Raw genomic sequence first — 19,332 nt, forward strand, 5'->3', positions numbered from 1 at the left:
TGTCCATTCATTCTGGTTTCCATGCAGTATATGATGGTTGTTGGAGGAAATCGTGTATGGTATAGTGATTGTTTTGGTTTTTTTCCTGAGGAAATGGTAGTACAGTATGCTAAGGGATGAAAGCCAATTACACATAATATATAACACATAATATATCCTGTAGCATGAAGACAACCAATGTCATATACAGCCACCATATTACACAAGTCATGGGAATGTTTAATATGAATGTCAATCAAGATTAGCTGCAAGATCTGCTGCAATTTTAAGATGGTGAGCTTTTAGGACAGAACCAACAAACAAAGATCTGTGTTTTACCAAGGTTCTGACTAGGGTAATTGCAGCTCTAAATATAATTGTTTTATGAGAACACGATTGTGGTGCACAGGCTGTACAATTCTCACTATTGTTTAGCAGTAAAAGTGCTAAAGATTAATGACAAAGGGGAATTTAAGGGGAAACGGTAAAGTAGAATCCATACCTCCCTACATTCAAATTTTGAAAATCAAGGCACCTCAGAAGGAGTGGGACTGTCCTGCTGAAATCAGGACAATTAGGAGGAGAGTATATGATAATTTTTTTTATCTTTAGTGATTATCAGGCATGACACACTTCCCATCGCATATGAACACAAATTTCCCCCCACACCCATTATTTTATTATTAAAAGCACTTCAATTAAAGACTTCCATAATGTGTTGTTGCCTCCTCAAACTACAATGGGAACATTTAAAGACGATGTCTAGTCATATTTTATTTAATTTATATTCTCCAATTGTTATTAAGATGATCTGCATAATTATCTTACATTTTTATTCATTTTTCTTCAGCCACATAGTTTAAAAACAAACTTGTGAGTCTACCTTGTACTCAGAGCTCACAGCTTTGTAGAGAGCTATAATATAGTACACAGTAATGAAGCTATACTGAATAGATAAGTAGGGTATGTGAGCTGGCGCTAAAAATAGGTTGTTTCTTATTGACAGCATGTTGGCTCCACGATAGGGAGTGGGAGAGGCACCAGGCCCCTCTCGTAGGATCATTATTGGGACACAGGTGCCCTCTAGCTTGATCTCTACTATGATTAAAGAGAATGCTTACAAAGTATATTTTAGATGGTATCTGACTTTTATACGTAGCTGGTGGTCCTGCCCAGAGCCATCTTCCTTCTGGGATAAGGTCAAGACCTTCCTCTCATCACCCTCTCCAAGATGCAGGCAATTGGTCTGTAAACTGGCTTCACGTATTTTCGTTGCAGCCCAATGACTGATTTCAAAATCATGAAAGCAGGTTTAGCCTGCATTCCTCTCGTCACTAAAATCTGCTGTCTGTTTTATTGCTTGCATGGTTAAGATTATGACATAGAACATGTAGGTAAATGTAGATCAATTAAATGCAAATTTCAGATTGTGGCATCAGTAGCGAGAACGTCACAGAGCTGAGTTGCAATGCATATACGGCTAAACTATGTGTTCCTGCGCATAAACCACTTCTGGCATCTTTCGATGCATGTTTACTAGTTTAGTGTTGGTAAAAGTATAGGCAACGGACTACCGAGTAGTGGAGGAAGATGATAGGGTCAGATGAATCATCCTTCACCATCTTCTCAACAAATGGGTAAGTATGTGTGGAGCCAACCTAAGGAACTCTACAGCCACAAGTGCTTGTTTCCAACATTGAAGGCTTCTGGTTGTTTTGTAATGTTGGGGGGGTGCATTTTATTAGTATGGTTTGGGTGTAGCTATTCCCTTAGAAGGAAACAGCAATGCTAATCACTGCTTAATGGTACTGTGTTATCATCTTCACCCCATGTGGCAGGACTACCACCATCGGGCATCAGTTAAGTCTCTTTCTTGTGGAAGAATGGTGCTGTCTTTCCTCCTCCACACTTCCAGACATGGGTAGACTCAGTGTTACTGTGCATGCAGGTATTGAGTGACTTTATTTTGGCTGCTCCTTGTAGGTCATGGGAAAAAGGGACATCAGGGCTGTCTTCATTTCTTGTGTTACTTTTATTCTTTTTAATGTTTTTATTGTACTTGTATATTCACACTTATATAAATTAGCTTTCCCATGTAATTTGGGCTTGATTGGTTCCACCTCAAGGGTGTGTAAAAAGCCGTCATATTGCAAGGGAAAGAAGCTCTGGGAACACCCCCCTAAATGAGCCCACATTCAGCAAGTAATGCCCCAGTCTATCCAGATCCTGCCATTAGCAGGAGCAAACCTTTGCACCCTAGGGGTTGCCACCATCCTGATGAGCTTTTTGGTGCAAATGGTTGTCGTAAAACAAACAGCTGGACCTTTATGTTTCTTAAAACTGATCAGCTAAAGTCTCCATCTCATTGCGGTGTCCTAAATAAATGTTTATTCTTACACTGGGATACAGCACTAAAGTTAAGGACAATCATTTGCAAATTATTTTATTAATTGGGGGGAGCGAATATATAAAAAAAAAAAAAAAAAAGTTATGACTTTTGAAGGTATAGCCACCGAACATGATGATACCATTGTACTCTATTTTAAATGTGCAATACCTTCAGCAAATTGTGTACATATTACAGAAAAGAACCAAGAACAGTGTCCAGAATGGAGAAAAAGATAAGTGATTGTCAGGCGCCGCTCCCGCACGATGCCAAGTGTCGGGAACGGCCGCCTGTCTTATCCGACGAACCCCCGTCCCGTTGCCTAGAAACGGGACGTACTTCCGGGCGCACATGCGCTGTAGCTGCGTCCTGTTGCTAGGCAACGGGACGCTTCTCACCGCTATATCGATGGTCAGGAGCACCTGACCACCGCAGGTACCTATCAGGGCCAGTACCCCACTATATAAGGCTCTGCCTTTTCCTTCCCTGGTGCCAGAGTATTGGTTTCACCTTTCTCCAGCGCTTGTATCCTGCTCCCATATTTAGTGTCCTTTGGTGTTTGACTCCCGGCTTGTTCCTGACCATTCTCTGTCCAGCAATTTGGCTCCTTCGTTTCTCGGATTCTAAGCTTTGTCTTTCCTCCTGACCTTCCCTCTGGATCACCCTTGTGTACCGTGTATCATTTGGCTACTACCCGGACTGTATGACTATTCCTGCTATCTCCCACTGCACTGTTAACTAGCTTGAAGAACCGCGACCTGCGTGCCCCATGCAGCCAAGCCCATACCCCCTTGCGGGGGTCCCTGGTGAATACTGGGGGTACGTTAGACTCCGCGCCTTCCTGTCTAGTAGAGTTAATACCAGTCAGCGGCATCTCCAAGTCCGATCGTGACAGTGATACTGTGGGTAGGTCCAGAGAAACAAGATAAGAACACATACTGAGAAGTGCATGTTGTCTATTAACAACAGAAGTAGTATTGTGTAATTGTAGATACAGCTGATACTGAAAGTTACAAACAAACTATAAGTGTCTCTTGTACACGAATTTCCTGTTATTTTTAAATAAAAATATACTCTGTATAAGTAGGAATTATAACGAGCAAAGAGTGAAGCTGGAATATCAGAAATAGATCTGATTTAGAACTGAAAAAAGACTGGAAATTTTAAGAAACAGTGGTTTATTATTAGGAAGCAGGAAGTAATAAATGAAACTGCATTTAAAAATAACTCCAACAACTATATATTTATATTTAGCCTTTTTAGTGATTATAATAATAATAATTACATTATAATGTGCTCTATCATATTGGATGTTCGTGCATTTCAAATCTGTACTATACTATTCGTAATTTCCTTTGAGAAGTCAGAAACTGATAATTGCAATGACAATGAAGAATATAATTTCAGTTGTTACCAAATCATGCAGTGATGCAATCTGACAGATATGTGTAATAACTAGTTGATTTCAAGTGCCGTAGATATCCTATCAAAGGCGAATTGGCCATAGACCTTACCGGGACTTTTCCAGGTAGGCTGATGGCTTCCTGCAGGCCTTGTAATCAATTGCAGAGCCTGCATCCGTTTCTCTGGGTTTGATTAGCTATTCCTAGCCAGCCCGTGCCGAGTGAGACGGGCTGAGAAATGAGAGGCACGCGGCTGAAAGATAAGAGAGACAAGCTGAGTGAGACATGGGGCTGAGAGGTAAAAGACAGGCTGAGTAAGAAATGGGCTGAGAGCTTAGGCAGCGACAGGCTCAAAGGGAGAGGCAGACTGATAAGCAGCTATGAGAAAGACAGGTTTTGTGGTATAAGAGCGTTAGACTTCGAGAGACAGATGTAAGAGAGAGGCTACGAGGTAAAAGAGAAACCGTCTGATAGACATGTTGAGAGGTTAGAAAGAGACAGCTGTTAGAGACAGTCTGAGAGAAAGGGGCAGCTAGCTTCCATTTTCTCCAAACTCCTGCACCAGAGGAGCATCCCTTCCCTACAGAAGAAGCTCCAAGCTGCAGATTCCCCTCTTTCTCCTCCTGTCCGGCAGCCAAGAAGGGAAATTCTCCAGAGGAACACTAACTCATCCCAACAGGTTGCTTAGTTAAAGCCTGACCCTCAGCAATAACGGGGCCTCAAGAAGAAAAGGCTAGGAGAGGCCAAGATGGACGTCAGCATCTGCACGGCCTCAAATAAGTATTTGAGTGGAGGGTGATGTCTTCCTACAACACTCTGATCAGTAGGTTCACCGAGCACGAAGTTACTGGCACTAATAGACCACTCAATGACCAAGACCCTACACTGGGCCACATACTGACTGATGGCCGCCCATTCTTGCCTAACAAATGCTTGGAGTTTGTCAGAATTTGTGGGTTTTTGTTTGTCCACCCGCCTCTTTAGGATTGATCACAAGTTCTCAATGGGATTAAGGTTTGGGGAGTTTCCTGGCCATGGACCCAAAATTTAGATGTTTTGATCCCTGAGCCACTTAGTTATTAGTTTTGCCTTACAGCAAGGTGCTCCATCATGCTGGAAAAGGCATTGTTCATCACCAAACTGGTCTTGGACGATTGGGAGAAGTTGCTCTTGGAGGATGTTTTGGTACTATTGCTTCCTGTATTGTATATAGGTTCCTAAAATGCCTACCTTGTATAGAAGGTAGTATTTTTATTACTGATCAGAATGGCCTAGATCAGGGTGCTGGCAGGCTTCACCTCAGGGAGTCAGCCATTTTCCCCAGTGACAGGAAGATATCACAGTCTGCATCCTCTCCTGCTCTACTCTTCCTCTTCCTTTTTCGTAGTATTGTGGATCTCAGTGACATATAAGTGTGATTGGGGACAATATAATACTGTAATCTCAGTATAGAGTGTCTCAATTTGTGACATGCTAGTACACATTTAGTACACATTTAAATCCTGCTCCTTTTTAAAATAAATAAAAATAATAATAAAAGGAATTATTGCTGTTGGATTTAATTACATGTTGTGTCATTTACAACATCAATATGGCTGAGGGACTTCCAAGTCTAAGGGATCTGCTGGAAGTCATTGCAACATTAAACTTGTGCAAAATGTAATGTCAAATTATCTTGTGCACTGGCTCATTTAATAGGCACACACTGGGAAGTTGTTTGTGGTATAACCATTTATAATAAACGGTTTAGTTATCAGCATGCAGACGTGACAGGTCTTACATGAACAACAGCAACATACTAGAAGATTCTCTGTACAACATTGATATAACTGAGTAGCAGCGCCACCTGCTGTTCCTCCAGTGTAATCACTAAAATTATTCTTCCTTTATTTTCTGGTTTGTAATTTGCTGTGCCGTGTCTGTAAATGAGGCTTCCAAGACTATAGAGTCCACTGGCAAGTCAGTACAACACTATACCTGTACCACATGCAATGCATAATTATCTTGTGGCCTCTCAACTGGCACTGACCTCGCAGAGGCTGTCATTTCCAATAAGTGCCTTTACCACCTGTGTCATACAGTGTAGTACGTGCTAATTTATTTTTGGGACCCAATTGTACTGTACTCGGTATTGAGTTTACCCAGAGTGTAATACACCAGTATTTGCATATCATTGTATATCATACTTGCCAACTCTCCCGGAATGTCCGGGAGACTCCCGAAATTCGGGTAGGTCTCCCGGACTCCCGGGAGAGCAGGCAAATATCCCCCAAACGACATCTTGCTGTCAAAATGACGCGATTCGCGGTGAATCGCGTCATTTTGGCCCTGCCCCCGTGACAAAAACGGCATTGTCGCAGGCCCTCCAAGCACGCCCCCCTGCCTGGGATCTCCCGGAAAGAAGTTTAAAAAGGTTGGCAAGTATGTTGTATATCCTTGCTCTGTGTCTTTTTATATTTCCCTTATAGGTCTGAGAAAAGAGACCCCAAGACTGATCGGGTCCACTGGAAGGTCTGTGCAACGTGTTATACCCCATTCATACTGCACCAAAATCCCGGGTTTTTGCCGGGGCGAGCTCAAACTACCCGGGTCTTGGTGCAGTATGAATGGTACAAGTCCAAAATCCCGGGTCTAAAAACCCGGGTCTTCAACCCGGGATTTATCGAGGGGTAATTCCCGGGTCGGACCCGGGTCGCCTGCACTATGAATGGTGCAACCCGGGTTTTTCAACCCATGTTGCACAGAAAACATGCTGATTGGCTGTCTACCTGTCTCTGGAGGATGATGTCATCGTTGGAAGCCCGTGGAACATTGTAGAAGCTTTTTAGGAGAGATGGTGGATGGTGGTCTCAAGCTAAAGCTGAAGCAGAAACGTTTTTTTAGGGAGAAAATTGCTTTTATTAGTTTACAAAAACAGTGTTTATTTACAGCAATTATGACACACTGGATGGAGGAAGAGGTGCGTGAGCTGCTGAATGTCAGAGGGGAGGAAGAAATTAGAAGGCAAGTGACTGGGACTGTGAAGGATGCCACAGTGGACTACAAAATCGCCAAAATACTCACTCAACGTGGCATAAAGAGGACACAGCAACAAGTCCTGAACAAATTGAAGTCCCTGAAGAAGCAGTACACTAAAGTCCATGACCGCAACAGGCGCAAAAGTGGCGCTGAAAGAATGGACTGGTCCTTTTATGACCAGTGCAATATGGTCTTTGGACATTCTCCTCTGACAAATCCAATTGCACTGTCATCTTCTAGCAATGTGGATGCGGCTATACCAACACCACCAGAGAGCACACAGACAAGTGAGACCGCAACGATAATAATAGAAGATTCTATTGAAGACACCCCAGAACTGGAGTGCTCTGCCACAACAGAGGACACCAACATTTCTTGGGAGGAATTGAACGATTCACAGCCATTCCCTGCTGCGCAAATCGTTACAGAGACTTCGCAAGAAACGCAGCCAGAACCAGTGCCGGTGTCAGTCTACGCCAGGTCCCAGTTTACGCTCCAACAGTAAGTATCTTTAATAATCTCACATAATAACCAACTATATATACATACATATATATCTACATAATTGGGAAAAAAAAATGAACTGTATAAACAAAAGTCCCAAAAACAGAGAACTATATCAACATAAATGCAAACCAAATACCAATATATCTACATAACTTAAAAAAGAGAACTATGTCAACAAAAAGCCCAAAAGACAAATATAATACACTCCAAAGTATTAAAACATTAACACGCATATGTTGCAGTGCAAAACTACTGGGCAAGAGGGAGGAGGCCTCAAGCACATATCAGCTTACAACACTGCTTTTTTGTTCTGCCACATCATATATTCTAATGTATGTTTTACTGTGTTTTTTTCTACGTACAGTTTACAACGTTCCTAAAAAAGGCAAAAGGCCCAACAAAATGGAGCTGTCACGGGCACTAGGAGTCTTTACCCAGTATCACCCGCTGATGGTCTTATCAGAGCAGTTGAGTTGGTATATGATACTCTGATGCAGGACCGGACTGGGACTAAAAATCAGCCCTGGCATTTAAGGTACACAGGCCCACCTCAGTTCCAGCAGGAATGAAAATATGTGCCGCCGCGTATCGGTGGCGCTGAACACGGCGTGACCTCATTGTGTTGTGGGTGTGGCCAACATGGGGCATTGATACATACATTATAATAATACATTACATTTAGCATTTTAGACAAATACACAGGCCCTACTGTTAGAAGCACACAGCGTTGCCTTCACAAGCAGTACGTTGTGAAGCGGGACATACCTCCCAACTGTCCTTGCAGTCGGACCAAATCCTGACTAAGGGAGACAGTCATCCAAATTCAGGACTGCCCTACCAGATTCAGGACAGTTGGCAGACTCTCCTGCTCTCTCCTACCTGTCTTGGTCACTTTCACCACTTGTAGCAGATGGTTTCTTTAGCTCAGTTCATTCTTGTCTCGAACCTGGAATATTGGATGCCCTATTTTGAAAAAAAAAATGGGTACATGAGATTTAGAAAACTCCAACCAGCCCCAATGTTAAAACAATAGCACTCACATTTTATAATTAGGCCTCCCTCCAGTCCCCACAATAATAATATTCACATTAATTAAGTAGACCAATTTCCCTCCAACCAGCCCCAACATAAAATTAACAGTATACCCATTTACTCAAGACATATTTCCCTCCCTCCAAACAGTCCCAGCAATAAATTAAATAGCATTAAAATGTAATAAATATAGCCATTTTCCACAACCAATCCCGACAATAAATAATTTATATTCACATTCAATAAATAGCCCTTCTCCCCAAAATCAGCCCCATATTCAATTGATAGCCCTAAACCACCCCAGCATTAAATTAAAGGTTCTTTCACCTCACCTTAAATAATTAGCCCCACCTACACTCCACCATTAAATAGCCTACCTCCCACACTATATTAAGATCCTCCCTTCTCTCACATATTATATTAAAATACTGCGCGCACGCACACACATGCTATATTTAAAATACTGCGCTCGCGCACACTATATGAACATGGCCAAACACGCACGTACACTATAGCAACATGGGGCCACACATGCACAAAATTAGCCCCACAGCCACACTGTTAGCCCCACTGTCTGGTTGTTAGCCCCACTGTTTTTCCTCCACTGTTTGTTAGCCCCACTGTTTGTTTGTTAGCCCCACTGTTTGTTTGCTAGCCCCACTGTTTGTTTGTTAGCCCCACTGTTTTTCCTCCACTGTTTGCTAGCCCCACTGTTTGTTTGCTAGCCCCACTGTTTGTTTGTTAGCCCCACTGTTTGTTTGTTTGTTTGTTAGCCCCACTGTTTGTTTGTTAGCCCCACTGTTTTTCCTCCACTGTTTGTTTGTTAGCCCCACTGTTTGTTTGTTAGCCCCACTGTTTTTCCTCCACTGTTTGTTTGTTAGCCCCACTGTTTGTTTGTTTGTTAGCCCCACTGTTTGTTTGTTTGTTAGCCCCACTGTTTGTTTGTTTGTTAGCCCCACTGTTTGTTTGTTTGTTAGCCCCACTGTTTGTTTGTTTGTTAGCCCCACTGTTTTTCCTCCACTGTTTGTTTGTTTGCCCCAGTTTGCCAGCCCCACTGTTTGCCACACTATTACTTACTTACACACACAGACACTTACCTTTTTACATCCAGCAGCAGCAGCACCCTGCGCGCTGGTCAGCCAACGGAGAATCAATGACTGCCGACTATGCAGTAATCACATGGGACGGCGCCTGTGGCGTGGTGCCGTCCCATGTGATTACTCACATAGTCGCCAGTCACTGACTCTCCGTCCGCCGAGCAGCGCGCAGGGTGCTGCTGCTCGGCGGACATGCGGACCGGCCCTTCTGGCCATCGGCCCTTCTGGCATTTGCCAGAAGTGCCAGATGGCCAGTCCGGCCCTGCTCTGATGGCAGGGTGATAATGGAACTGGAAACAGCAGATGGTTAGAGAATGCTCAGAAAGTCTATGACTAGCAGCACTGGTAAACAATAGGTAACTGAACACGAGGATCTGGATGGACAAGGACACGTGAGGGTAGTCAGTGGTCTGCGCACGGCAAGTTGTACCACTGCTATAGTGAGAAGAATGTCCAGGAGTAATAAGGAGGTGGAAGTCAGCGGTCTGCCTATAGCAAGTTGTACCACTGAATATATATGTGAGGAAGGACACGAGGAGATAAATGCAATGCAGAGTCTACACGGGTACACTGAACTTAATCCCACGTTGAACTACACACAATAATAATAATGAATGAACAGCACTGCACAGATAAACAAAGTCACTAGAATAGTCCAGCAAAAGGAAACACAGTCAATAATAGCAATAGTCTCAGAGGATGGAAACTTCGGAGGAGAACAACTCAGTCCAGATGGATATGCAATACACCAGCACAGTCAATGAGAAGTATGCATACCGTGGTTCAGATGAGCAGGCTGTTAGAGATAGCTGCAGGGATACCTGAGCGGCAGGGAACAGACGAGATGAGAAGTCCTTGCAGAATGGAAGCGGCAGGTAGGTGCAGCGCACTGTAGGTAGGCCAGCAAGGACGACAAATACTCAGGAAGCAGTAGTATATCGAATTGAACAGCAGGAGACCACGGGAGAGTTGAAGCGATGTAGCAGAGCTGGAAGCCGAGGAGCGTAGACTCGATGCTAACAGGCAAGTTGACACAAATGGACACACTGTAGAAGCAGTAGGCAGCGGGTCAGCTGACGGCAGGTAGAATGCAGACTGGAGCGCTGAGACGAGCAGGACTCTGTAGACACGCTGAAGTAGCTAACAGGAATCAGCTGGAACAGTAGCGATGTAACACAGGAGAGTTTGAAGCAATCTGTAACTGTAGATATACGGAGACAGCGGATAGGAATCAGCTGCTGGAGTCACGATGTAACACAGGAGAGTTTGAAGCAATCTGTAACTGTAGATATACGGAGACAGCGGATAGGAATCAGCTGCTGGAGTCACGATGAAACACAGGAGAGTTTGCAGTAATCTGTAACTGTAGATATACGGAGGCAGCGGATAGGAATCAGCTGCTGAAGACACTAGGAACACGAGGAATAGAAGTGGTCTGGAAACCACAAACGGCCAACAGGAATCAGCATCAGCTGAACACACGAGCAGGCACTGGAACACCTTCAGAGACTCATGAGGAATGAGACTCCAAGATCAGGCAACGTGGTATTGACCACAGGTGCTTAATATAGGGAGTGTTGCCTGATCAGCCAATTAAGTTAAAGGAACAGAACTGAAGGTTAAAAGGGACTACACATGTGCAGTACCTCATTATAATGGACGGACACGGTTCCTAGCTACCTTAGAAGTAGCACTCCCAGTCCGGTGAGTGACAGGAGCAAGCAACTAAAACAATGACAACTGTCATGATGGATCAAATGCGGGAGATGGACAGCACCATGAGGGAACACGAGAATACACAACTGCAGCGTTTCATGGACAATGAGCGGGAACTGCAGGACTCTTTCCTCATGCAAATCATGAACATGCAGGAACGCGTGTTACGCGAAAATCGTGAGTGTATTATGGGATTCATGGACAGACTCTCACGGGTGCAGGCACCTCCTTCAAGTCCTTATTATTATGACGGACATTATCCTATGTACCAGCGGGGGCAACCCATGTTAGGCAACAATAACCCTCCAAACCCGGTACAGAATACACAACATGCTCAACCTATGGGTAACCCCAACATAGAATACCCACCGGGTAACCAAACCACTCCACAACCAGAAATGTCACAATATAGGCAATTGTAATAATCATGTTTTATGGTCAAATGTTTCACAGTTAATTGTTATCATGTATGTTACGTGTGATCTGGAATCACACCGTTAGCTAAACATATAACGTGAAAAGCAAATTTGCACTTACTGTTTGGGCACATTTGTGTCTTCTGTTTACTACTTATGTATATATTTATTTTTTTTCTACATGCAAGTAAGCACTTTTATATTGTGTCATTTTATATTTTTTTGTGAAGAGACATATGAGGAAATATGTACAAAAGAAAATACAATATGTGAAATAAACATGTTTTTTTTACTTTTACATTTGTGTGGTACATTCAAACAAGTGAGGTCAAATTGGCAGTGAGCGTGGTCCTAATAAGTTCAGCAGAGGTATTGGTGCGCTCTCCTTCAAAAGTACTGGAGTCTACTGACAGCACTGGCATTTCAGATTCCTGCACATTCCACTCAGGTAGAAATTGCTCTTTTTGTATTTCACAAATGTTATGTAAAATACAGCAAGCAGCAACCACATGGGGCACAAGCTTGGTGTCAATGTCATTGCGCTTCAATAGACAGCGCCAACGTCCTTTCAAGCGCCCAAAAGCATTTTCCACCACCATCCGAGCCGAGCTGAGGGTATGTGTAAACCGGATCTGTTCCTGAGACAGGTGATGTTGCTGAGTGAACCCCTTCATCAGCCAGCGCCTCAAAGGGTAAGCAGCATCCCCAATGATGTGTACCGGTATCTCCACACCATCAACAAACGTAGCTTTCTGTAAATAAAAACATGCAGTTTCACATCACAATGCTAAAAATATTGGTCACATAACGCAGTACACTTGGTACTATATGGTGAAAATGCATTTTGCAAGTGTTACATCCATATATAAAAAGGGGCAGTAAATACATACAATATTGATAGCAAACAATAGTATATAAGCTTCAATTACAAAAACATCATACAACATTACACCTATATTTACCTCTCTAGGGAACAGCCAGCCATCTTGTCTTTCCTCAGCAATTTGGTAAAGGTCTGAATTTGCTAGAACTCTGGCATCATGGGAACGTCCAGGCCACCCGATGAAAACATCTGTGAAACTGACATAAAAAAATACATATAGCAATGTTTTACAATAAACATTACACATGGCACAGTCACATAAAAAAAAACATAAAAAATGCTTACCAATAGTTGTGGTCAACCACAGCCTGCAGAATGATGGAATGCCAGCCTTTGCGGTTGTAGTAATCCGCATGGTTGTCTGTGGGGGCAATGATGGGGATGTGTGTCCCGTCTATGGCTCCAGCACACTGTGGAAACCCACGCTTCAGGAATCCTGCAATTGTATCATCCAGGCGCTGACCTTGCGGTAAGGAGATGAAACGATGATACAGGGCTTCCAGCAATGCCGTGGTGACTTCATGCACTAGAGTGCACACCGTGGATATCCCCACTCCAAACAAGCAGGAGATTGTCCGGTATTCTCCAGGGGTAGCATACCACCACAACACAATAGAAAGGCGCCTACATGGTGGAATAGGTTTCCCAAAGTTAGTGGCCTTCCTGGAAAGTGCTGGGGTAATAAGGTCCAGAACATAGTTAAATGTCCCACGTGACATTCTGAAGTGTTGCATCCACTGCTGTTCCTCAAACGCTTCCACAGTAGACCAGAAAGCTTCTCCGTGGCTACGCTCTCTGGCACGCATGGTTCGGTTACTGGCAGCACTGAATCTCAAAATTGAGGCAATGCTGGCCCTGAGAAAAGCTCTCCTCCTGCGCATATACAGACACCGAGTTTTCTTCTGTTGTGCCATAAACTTCGCCTTCCTCCTCCTGAACTGGGACTGTGCAAGAGTGCACAGTGTCAGCAGCTGCAGCAAACTCTCATTTGCTGCATAAAACAGCAAAAACACACTAGTAAACATGAACTCTGGGCTACACAAAAGTAAGTCGTCGGCCATGATGAAAAGTAATGTGGTAAACAATCCCCACCCACTTTTGCATCATCTTTATGCGTCAACAAACCAGTCACCTTTCAATGACATCACCTTTTTTCAGCCAATGAAAACTGCTCTGGTGATGACTCCCACAAATTGCCAGAACACAGACTTGTGCAGTATGAATGGGGTCAACCCGGGAAATTCCCGGGTCCGAGACCCTGCCAAAACCCGGGATATTGCAGGGGCGGCAGTATGAAAGTGGTATTACTCCTACCATAATGTAATTATTATTAAGTTGTCAATAGACAGCCATGTGCCGCTGCCGCAGGTCTCCTGTATCGGAGAGAACAGCTTGTGCAGCAATAACGGCAAAGCTCTATATTAACGGTAATAGAGCACAGGCAGCGTTACTTTCGGCAGTAACGCGACCAATTGAATTCCCCTCTACGTGTAGGATATCTGCAGCTTGGCAGGGATTTATGCACAATCTGGACAACTCTATACTAGTGTGTGTGTGTGTGTGTGTGTGTGTGTGTGTGTTTCTCAAATATTTTTATGCCAGTCTAACTGAGATGCTCTTGTTCAGGATGTGAGACGGGGTGCAGTGATGAGATTTTTCTGTGGCTATAGAGGAATCTGCTTGGGCTACATCAATGATGACATCCAGAGCCCAACTCACTCGGGTACTCTTTCAATTCATGGTGATAGGTGTACGTTTTTCCGTCTCAAAATTCAACACATATACCTGCTTCACAGCTAGTGCTGACCACTAGTGGGACTTCCCAGGCAGAAGTAAGTCAGTTAGAGGTATGGCAAAGGATGCTTCCTCGTGTAACGTCTCCCAAGCTTTTCCCAGGGAATCCAGCCAAGCACGGTATTCCTGAACCGATGTATCCCTTTGTTTCTAACTTTTCAAGCTGAATGGGACGTTACTTTACCTGTCTAAGAAGATGGTTTCTTGCGGTGTGAGGGATGCCTCCACTGCACAAGCTGCCTACAACTTGGTCCTCGGTGTTGGCAGTTTTCATGCTTGGCGGCACCCGCTGTTACCGATTTTTCTGCCTTCCTCTTTAGCCATGCAAAAGAAACCAGAGGTTTCTTTTTCAGTGTCTCCTCCACCACAGCTGTAAGTTCCAAATGTCAACATTTTTCATTTAATCTGCACGTGCAGCGACAGGTATTTTGTTCAGCCTGTTTAAGTCTCTGGACTGGGTATTCACGGCTCCTCAGACTGGGCCTGCATAATGACCTCCATTGTTCACGAGTTTGGGCCCATAGCTGAGTTTTATGTGGCTAGATACTGTGGAAGACTTACACTCAAGCGTTTTGCCTCTCTTCCCTCTGCACTCCATAATTGGCCAGTTGTTCCTTGGCGTTACGTCCCTGGGTAGCGAATGCATGTTCTAAACAAACTCTGATGGTTTACTGGTTCCTGACAACTAAGGAGTTCTTACTGTTGATATAGGGGACAAGAGCTTTTTATGCCCGCAGGTTTTTTGATGCTTAGGTTTCTGTCCTTCTGTTCCTTTGAGAGGACAAGAGCTACTTACACTGGTTGTGGTTGTTACACTCAGTGTTTGCTGGCCTGGTGAGAAGGGGAGTACCTTGGCTTCCTGGACAGGGAAGGTGTTACCTCCACCCCCCGCCAGGGTGGAGGGGTTTTCTTTCCTTTGCAGTGCATGTGCCACGATATCGGTGTCTGGTTTTGCACTTTTTACTTTCTTCCGTCCCATGGGTGTTCTCCAGCCTTTTGGATGTCATAAGTCTCAGGACATATGTGTATATATGTTGCATTGTTTGGGAGGATTGATGTTTAGCCACTGTCATCTTCTGCTTTTCGACTGTGATTCTGGGAAGATATGGCTGGATTCGCTGTCTTCTCCCATCTACCTTAATCTCAGTCAAACGGCTGAGGTTACTCTGACTATCGACCCTGTGTCCTATGATTGTACCTCCTGAAATGCTCCATCCTTTTCCATCCCAAACAGTGCAGAGTCTGTGATGGCCAGATCGAAAGTGGCTCTTCTATGGTGCTTGATGTTCTCAGCCAGGCAGTAGTTGCATGTTCCAGGCTCTGGGTGGTATGCCGGGTTCAGGTGATATCGGTCACATTCTTCCCAGGACTGAAGCTCTGGGATATGTGTGGAAAGCATTGGTTACCCTAGGCTTTGTGTCTGCTCTTCTGGTTCCTCAGTGCTGCTTAAGGTCCACAAAACCCTGGATGGTGCACAAGGATCCTGTGGTGATCCTTTGAGTTTTGCTGGGCTTTCATGTTTCTGGTGATTCTCATATGTATTGTGACGTTACCAGCGGTGCAGGTGGAGGGCTTCTGGTGGCTTTGCTTTCTTTTGGCCATGGTTCTCTGAAATCTTGTAGCTGGCCATTGGTCCGCCTTGCGGTGACTTCCTTGTCTTTGATACCGTTTGGTTGTCGTCTACCTTGGCGACAGAACTCCTGATAGTGTGATTCTTCGGGCCAGGGGTTTTCTTACCCATGAACTTGTGCAGGTTGTGACTACGGTGAGAAATGGCATCTTTCAAATAAAATTGAAAAACAGACTGTGACGGGTGAATCTTTTGTGGATGTATAAATTAATTAATTTGCTATAGTGGTTGCAAGTTAAACCATTTAAAAGATCCAGAAGTTTTGCACAGGTATAAGTGAGATCACTCTGAGTAGAGGAGATTAATATATATATATATATATATATATATATATATATATATATATATATATATATATATAATGTATTTAAAGAATTAAGTAAGAAACTAATGTGTTCCTTACTACCTTCAGAACGAGAGCTGGTGCTACAAGTATAGAGAATGAGGAAACAATATGGCATTTTGCGCATAGATCGTTTGCCTTCTTGAATGGACTCTTTTGTAAAAGCCCTGGAAGAGGAACGAGACCATTATAGAACAGAGATGGAGAAATTGGAGCGAACCCCAGAAAAGGTATTAGTGCTGGTTCAATATTGCCAACATTTGTTGAATGTGAATGTTACAGTGAGTGCGCTCTAAAAGATTATCTTGATTTTTTTTTAAAAGCAAGCTTTAGATGGTAGGAAAATGGTTATTTTATTTAAGAAAAGTACAATTAAAATATATTAGCATTTGCTAGTTTTATTACACCAGATTGCTAAAAACTAATGAGTTGTTGTTTTGCATTCCTCATCTGCATAGGAAGTGATCCCTTGGCTGCCTAGGGCAAGTAGTGGTTGGACACAGGGCTGGATTAATAATGGGCCTGATGGGGCTGCAGCCCCAGGCCTCTCCACAGAAATAGGCCCAGGCCAGCCAGGAGGGAAGTTTTTCTTTTTTGGGAGGGCACCTGGCATGGGGAGGAGGAAGAGGGTTTGGGGCGATGTGTCCGGAGGTGATGTGGACCGCCCGTTGGCGGCCTTCCCTGGTTGCTAGGCGGTGGTCCCGTTGCAGGAGAGTAGCAGGCAGCCAATTCCGATGCTGCCTGTTGTTGAGTGGGGTGGGTTCCCTACACAGTCTGTGTGTGACTCGTGCTGTACCAACTTCCACCCATTCCAGACTGAGGTCACCAGTGCTCAGCACAACAGGTAGGAACAATGTATTTTTAACAGGGGATAGGTGACAGTAGGGGATATGTGACAACAGGTTCAACAGGATATATGTGACAATAGGGGACATGTGACAATAGTGGATATTGTCACATGTCACATTTGCACTTGCACATTGGTCCTATTTGTCCTTGGCTGCCATTTCAAATGATTTTATACACTTGTACACATTTCATTAATTTAAAGAAGCGCCCTTTTTTCCTTTCACTATTTTCTAGTTTTTTGGGAGTTGACCACTCCCTACAAAGGTGCTGCAGGCTTTATAAGATGGAGGTTCAGGGGAAGGTTTTAAATGGAACACCCTGAATGTAAATTTGTATCACTAGCTTAGGGACTCACCTACATGAGAGGCCTTGACGTCCGGCAGGTGAGCTTAACCCCAATATAGCTATATTGTGCACAAAATTCTCCTTTATGTTTATGCTGACACAGTGATTTTTAAATTTTGTTTGTTTCTGAGCGCCGGACAACATTTTTCTTTTATTTGCACTTGCACATTGGTCCTATTTGTCCTTGGCTGCCGTTTCAAATGATTTTATACACTTGTACACATTTCATTAATTTAAAGAAGCGCCCTTTTTTCCTTTCACTATTTGACAACAGGCACAAAAGGGGATATGTGACAACAGGTGATATGTGAAAATATAATATGCATGTGTTAATGGCCCATGTGTGTATTACCATAAGGATTAGTTCTTTTTCTTTACAAAAAATGTCCAACTTTTTCAATGGAGATTATACCCTGGTGCCACTGACTGTTAACTATGTTTGACTATTTGTATTTTGAAGTATGCTCAGATGTATGAACACTTAAATAAAGAATAGTTATATATAAGAAATTTTATATATTCCTATTTGTCATCTTGAAGTGTTGGGAGGTATATATTGTGTGGCGGTCCCAAGGGGGATATGTATTGTGTGGCAGTTCCAAGGGTGCTATGTATTGTGTGGCGGTCCCAAGGGTGCTGTGTATTGTGTGGCGGTCACAAGGGAGCTGTGTATTGTGTGGCGGTCACAAGGGAGCTGTGTATTGTGTGGTGGTGCCAGGAGTGCTGTGTATTGTGTAGTGGTCCCAAGGGTGCTGTGTATTGTGTGGTCTTCTGCTGCTGTAGCACATCCACTTCAAGGTTGGATGTGCTGTGAATTCAGAGATGCTCTTCTGCAAGTCACCCATGCTTAACTGAGTTACTGTCGCCTTCCTGTCAGCTGGAACCAGGCTGAGCAGTCTCTTTTGATGTCTCTCATTAACAAGGCATTTCCACACACAGAACCGTCGTGCACTGGATGGTTTTGATTTTGAGCACAGTTCTCTGTAATCTATAGAGACTATTGTGTGTAAAAAGAGGTTTTCTGAGATACTGAAACAACCTGTATGGCACCACACAATGGCTCCACAGTAAAAGTCACTTAGATCACATTTCTTTTCTATTCTGGTGATTGGGCTGAGCAACAATTGCAATTTTTGACCATGTCCGCATGCTTTCATGCATTGAGTTTCTGCCACATGTTTGGTTGATTTAGATATTTGCATTAACTAGCAGGTGTTCAGGGATACCTCATAAAGTGGACAGTGAATGCTTATATATATATATATATATATATATATATATATATATATATATATATATACACACACATATGTATTACAGATGTTCACTGATCCCTGGGTTTTGGTTTTTGGATCTGGATTAACTTCGTGTTTTAGTGTTGACAAAACCACCCTTGCGTGTTTTGGTTTTGAATCCCTATTTTTTTTTTCTAAAATCCCTATTTTGTTTTGCTAAAATCACATAATTTTGCTTCCCCCCCCCTAATTATTATTAACCTAAATAACACTATTTTCATGTCATTTGCAGTCAATTTTTACCCCCTCACAGGTCACAATATTATTTTCATACACTTTCAAACAAAGACTGCAGCAGTTCTTGCCAGTGATAACAAGAAGGCCATTGTCATGCCTGGGCATACGACCAAAAGATCCACCTCTTATGTGTGGAACTATTTTTACACAAATCCTGACAACAGTTGTCTAGCCATTTGTAACATTGTAAAGCCACAGTCAGGAGAGGTAGGGACCTTAACCATCTAGGAACCTCATCCATGTTATGCCATTTGAAGCGAGTTCATGGAAAGCTTTTGTGAAAATCAGAAACTTATGCTAAAAAATAAGCAGTCCAGCATCCGCTACCTCCCTTCTCTCAGCTAGATTCCAGCACCTGCAATCTATACCCCCAACACCTTCATCATCAATATCCTCACATGT

The sequence above is a fragment of the Mixophyes fleayi genome, chromosome 1 (assembly GCF_038048845.1).
Source record: "Mixophyes fleayi isolate aMixFle1 chromosome 1, aMixFle1.hap1, whole genome shotgun sequence".
Lineage (NCBI taxonomy): Eukaryota > Metazoa > Chordata > Amphibia > Anura > Limnodynastidae > Mixophyes > Mixophyes fleayi.